The sequence below is a fragment of the Pistacia vera genome, unplaced genomic scaffold, assembly GCF_008641045.1.
Source record: "Pistacia vera cultivar Batoury unplaced genomic scaffold, PisVer_v2 Contig376, whole genome shotgun sequence".
In the NCBI taxonomy this organism is placed as follows: domain Eukaryota; kingdom Viridiplantae; phylum Streptophyta; class Magnoliopsida; order Sapindales; family Anacardiaceae; genus Pistacia; species Pistacia vera.
In genome coordinates, this window is record NW_022196197.1 from 1 (window position 1) to 5870 (window position 5870).

At 37.7% G+C, this 5870-nt stretch overlaps 1 non-coding gene across 1 annotated transcript; it reads right to left on the minus strand.

Annotated features, from left to right (window-relative positions):
- Nucleotides 1-2477: 2477 nt before the first annotated feature.
- On the minus strand, nt 2478-2583 carry LOC116140731. The gene has a single exon (XR_004129691.1). It is a non-coding gene; the product is annotated as a small nucleolar RNA R71 (small nucleolar RNA).
- Nucleotides 2584-5870: the final 3287 nt, after the last annotated feature.

A 5870-nucleotide genomic window follows, 5' to 3' on the forward strand; every position in this document is an offset into this window, starting at 1 on the left:
CGCCATGAGAGAGCGGAATGCATGTAAATCGCTATGAGAAAGAGCGATCTCCACCATGAGAGAGCGGAATGCATGTGAACCGTTATGAGAAAGAACGATCTCCGCCATGAGAGAGCGGAATGCATGTAAATCGCTATGAGAAAGAGCGATCTCCGCCATGAGAGAGCGGAATGCATGTGAACCGTTATGAGAAAGAACGATCTCCGCCATGAGAGAGCGGAATGCATGTAAATCGCTATGAGAGAGAGAGCGGTCTCCGTCATGAGATAGCGGAATGAGATTGGGAAAAAGAAAAGAATAGAAAGAAATGAAAAGAAAGAAAAATGAGAATTTGAATTAGAAAATTGATAAGAATACAAAGAGAATTGATGAGTAATGCACGGGGATGATAGAGTAAGAGACTTTTACTTACTGGGCATCTTTGTGCTCACTCCGTTGTTTTCTTTGTTGTACAAGAAATAGGTGAGGACTTGGTCGGATGGAGGTTGGCAAGCGGGGAGACCCAGCTGCACTGTCCACTCTTTTCGTTTTTGAGAGTCTTTGCACACATGATGTTTTGTTTTGTAAAGAATGTAATTATTAAGTAAAGAAAATTTTTTGGGCCCAACTATTTTGATAAATATGCTGTCTTTTTATTAATCTATATTATGAATTTGGTAGAAGAAAGTAGTTGTTACAATTAGGAAACAAGCGATCTAATTAATCTTACTACTAAACAACCCTAGACAATCGCTAAAGATTTAATATAGTGGCAGCCTTAAGACCTAGAGAGATCAATAAAGCTGAACAACACAAACACAAGCAGTTGTATTTAATTCAGTCAAATGTTCTTCTTAAGAATTAATCATTCCTGACGTAGCAAACTCTTAAACCTTAATTACTTCACAAGTTAAAGGGATCAAACAATTACGGATTTGATATCTAACTTAGCAGTAGATTGCAACAAATCATAAACTAGTAGGCCTCCTAGAAATTAAATGCAACAATCATGACAATATGCATAGAAGAACATCCAATACTCAAAACATAAATTGAACAATAAAAAATTAGATTAGATCTCACTGTTTTATTGATTCTGAGGCCTCCGTTTCCTTCGACCAAGTTCTAAAAGTTTAGCCGCTCATGGCCATAAAAACTCAAAAGAGAAAATTCCAAAAGAGAGAAAAGAGAGGCGTGTGTGTGTTATCTCTCAATCTGATCTCCCTTTAAAAATATCCAATTTGAATTCTAATTCTACTCAATCTCCTCAAAATATTCTAATATCCTAAAGTAACATTTATCCTAATTTGATTAATTGGAAATAAAATAAAGTCCTAAAATAAAATAGGAAAGTAGTGTTTCCAGCTGAAATTTGCGTGCAACAGGTCTTTGAAACTTCCTGTAAATATCTACCTATTTGAATTGCATGACAAGGCGGAATGTTCCAGAACGTCAGCAGTGCAGGTGCGTCAACTTCAAGCCCGATTACAATCTTGATGCAGCGAGTATCTCTCCAAACTCAAAACATGAAAGTTGTATATCTCTTTCTTAGGGTTCCATAGAATTTTTAAACATCTCAATCGGAGCTCTGATGAGAGAGTTATGCCCAGATTACGAACTAATGTTGAAACTATCCGAATTCACCTAATTAGTTTTGTTTTGCATTTAACGCCTCCATTTGCCTCCTAAATCAAAATAGAATAATAATGAGTACATTTAGGTAACAAATAAGTATAAAAGACTAGACATTAAGGGGGGTAAATATGACATTTTGCATTCTCATCAAAACGATACTCTATTCATCACTTTATTACTTTTTGCGACTAGTGCACTTGCTACACATTGCATGTTGTAAATTCAACGCATCAAGTTTTTGGCATCGTTGCCATGGATTAATTTAGTGTTAATATTGAAGTTTTCTAGTTCTCACTAGATTGGAGTTTTATTTCTATTTTAATTAGTTTTAGTTCAATTTTGTGTTTCTTTTCATTCTTTGTGTTCTTGTGTAGTTTATACGAAGAGTGAAACAACATCCAGTGGTTCCCATTGATCCAGAGATTGAAAGAACAGCAAGAAGACTTATTAGAGAGAGAAGAGAACGAAAGGCAATAGTCATTAAGATGGCTGAAACCATAACTTTGAGGGAATTCTCAGTACCCTCCATTGATGGTAGTGGTCCAAGTATCACTAGACCACCAGTGCAAGCCAACAATTTTGAAATAAAGCTGGCAATCATCCAAATGATCCAACAGTCGGTACAATTTAGGGGAGATGTAAAGAAAGATCCAAATTCACACATTGCAAACTTCTTAGAGATCTATAACACATTCAAGGCAAATGAAGTGTCAGATGATGCCATCAGGTTAAGATTATTCCTCTTTTCATTGAGGGATAAAGCAAAGGGATGGTTAATGTCACTACCAGCAGGAACAATCACAACTTGTAATGAATTGGCACAAAAGTTCCTGACTAAATACTTCCCTCCAGCGAAATCTGCAAAGATGAGAAATGATGTCACATCATTTCTACAGAAAGAGAACGAGTCACTTTATGAAGCATGGGAGAGTATAAGAAACTGTTGAGAAAGTGTCCACACCATGGTTTGCCTGTTTGGATGCAAGTCCAAACTTTCTATAATGGGTTGCTAACAAATGTGCAAACAATGGTGGATGCAGCATCTGGAGGAGCATTGCAAAACAAGACGCCTAAAGAAGTGTATAGGTTACTTGAAGTCCTAGTAAGTAACAACTACTAGAGACCCAATGAAAGAATTCATCTGAAGAAGTCTATGGGTATTCATGAAGTTGATGCTTACACGGCCATTTCAGCCCAACTGACAATTAGGAGGTATGCAAGTAAATTCAATTCAAACAACTCAAGTAACATGTGATTTTTGTGCAGGTAACCATACGAGAATTGAATGCCAAGTGGGGAATAATTTTGCTTCAGCATCCTCATCATCAGAACAATTCAATTATTTGGCTATGAATCAGAGACAACAGAACAATCCTTGCTCCAACACGTACAATCTTGGTTGGAGAAATCATCCAAACTTGTCTTGCGGCAATTAGAATAATCAATGGAATCAAAGAACAGTGCCAAACAATCAAGTCGGGGTGAATAATCAACCATGGGATCAAAGAGTTTCAAAATTGGAGGATATGTTTGGAAAATTCGTGCAAGAGACCACAGGTTTTATGAGTGAGACGAGGGCAAATTTCAGGCATCGATTCGAAACTTGGAAGTACAAATGGGTCAAATAGCCAAAAAGTTGAATGAGCGACCTCAAGGTTCTTTACCAAGTAACACGGTGACAAATCCACGTGAACAAGTAAATGCAATAACTTTAAAAAGTGGAACAGTCTTGGAAGAGGTTGAACAAAAAGGGAAAGGTGAGAACCCACCAAAAGAAAAAGAAGAGTCTGATGAAGAAATCGAGGAAGAAATCATTATTGAGGAAAAGCTAAAAAGTCCTAGAAAAGAAGACGAAAAGAGGGAAAAGTTGCCAAAGCAAAAGAAGGAAAAATTGCCATTTCCTGAGATACCGCCAGAGTTGGCACATCATACCCCTCCTGTACCTTTTCCTCAGAGGCTCAGAAAGCAAAATCAAGATAAGCAGTTCACGAAATTCCTTTATGTATTTAAAAAACTGCATATTAACATTCCTTTTGTAGATGCCGAGCTATGCCAAGTTCCTCAAGGAAATTCTGGCAAACAAAAGAAAGTTGGAAGAAAAGGAAACAGTGATGCTTACAGAGGAGTACAGTGCCATTCTGCAGAAGAAGCTACCACCAAAACTCAAAGATCCAAGGAGTTTCACTATCCCTTGTGTCATACGAGATATTACATTTGATAAAGTTTTGTGTGATTTGGGTGCAAGTATAAATCTAATGCCTTTTTCCATTTTTAGGAAACTAGGGATTGGTGAAGTGAAGCCTACAACCATATCTTTGCAGCTTGCAGATAGATCCATCAAGCATCCAAAGGGCATTATTGAAGATGTATTGGTTAAGGTGGATAAATTCATTTTTCCGACATACTTTTTTGTGTTGGATATGGAAGAAGACAAGGAGATTCCTCTCATCTTGGGACGACCATTTCTTGCTATCGGAAGAGCCTTAATTGATGTACAAGAGGGGAAGTTGATCATGAGGTGCAAGACAAAGAAGTGACATTCAATGTCCTTGGGACTCTAAAAGTTCCATCGAAGCAAGATTCATGTTTCAAAATTGACTCTGTGGATCAATCGGCAATTAAAACTTCCAAGATTGAAGATCCTAAATCGCCAATTAAGGAATGCATGGTCAAGTCAAGGCAAATCGAAGATGAAGACCATAAACCAAAAGTTTACACAACATACCTAGATGAGCCACAATCGAGCAAACGTCTTCACAAGGGATGAACTTCTCAGTTCAAGAATGCTGAGGGAAAGTTAAAAAATCGAAAAGTTGTAGATGAGAATGCTCGAATCCTAAAAGGAATGACCAAGGGATGGAAATGGGTGGTTAAGCTCTCAAAAAAGACCCGATGTGACAAGAATCATCAACAATTGAAGCCTTAGTCCAAGGAAAATGTTTGGGACGAGATGCATCTGGATAGTCCAGATTGATGAAGGACTTGAGAAAGTCGAGCTTCTGACTATAAACAAGCTTTTCTTGGGAGGTAACCCAAGCGTTTTCATTTTTAGTTGTTTTAAATTTGTTTATGTGTTTTCTGACTTAGGAAATAGTTTAATTTAGTGTTCCTTTTGGTGTTTCAGGTGAATGATCAAAATGTGGCATGAAACAAAATTTCCCAGATTTCGCCACGGCAAAGGAAGAACTTCGCCGCAGCATTGTATGCACTGCCAATTGAGTGCTCATGGAATTCAAGACTTTGCCATGACAAAGGAAGAATTCATCGCGGCATTGTTTACACTGCCAAATGCGGAGTTAAGGAATTTCTAGATTTTGCCGCGGCAAAGTTTACTCCTCGTCGCGACACTATATACACTGTGACCTTAAGGAAATTCAAGATTTCACAGCGGCGAAGTTTATTCTTCGTCACGGCATTGTATGCACTATGATGCTTAAGGAAAAATTTCCCAGATTTCGCTGCGGCAAGAAAAATACTTCACCGCAGCATCAGGCAGTTCACACAAGTAATTCAAGAACTTCGCCGCAGTGAAAACCATTTTCTATATAAACTTGCATTACTTATTCATTTTTCACGAGAGCTCCAAAAAGCTTCCAAGAACAAAAGATTTCCACTTTCAATTCATAAGCCTTCCCTGTCGATTTTGCACCCTATTCCACTCTAGAACTTCCATAAACATCCAATCACCTTGCTTTTTCAAGAAATTTGCAGATTATTGAAGAGATTGACAAAAACCTAGGTTTCCAAAAAATTAGGAATCTTGCAATTTGAGCGGAAATTGGCAAAATTCAATGTGAATCCGTGGCGAGGGAGGTACGAATTCATGTTTCCTAGCTCTGTGTTCAATTAATTTTGGTTATTTAAATGCTTTAAGTTTGAGAATTGATTGAATTGCTTAAGTGTGAATTATTGTGAATTGTGGAGTTTGAATTGTGTGTGCTTGAGGAAGTTTGGGTGTGTGTTTGTGAAGTTTGTGAGTGATAAGGAAGTTGGGTGATTGTTGGGGTGTGATTGTTGCATGTGGAAATTTTAAGGTGAAGTGAGGAATTGATTTGAAGTAGTGAGATGTGTGCAGTAGTGTTGGAGTAGGCAGTGGAATTACTGATTTTGGTGGTAGAGTGTAGAGGGTCCTTTTGAGAGAAAATGTCAATCAAAGCAGTTCCAAGGGGTAAGGGCAAACAGGTTGATAATAGATTTGTGAATGAGAAGGCTAGGCAACGTTACAAAGTAGCAATTCAAAGAAAAGACAAAGTTTT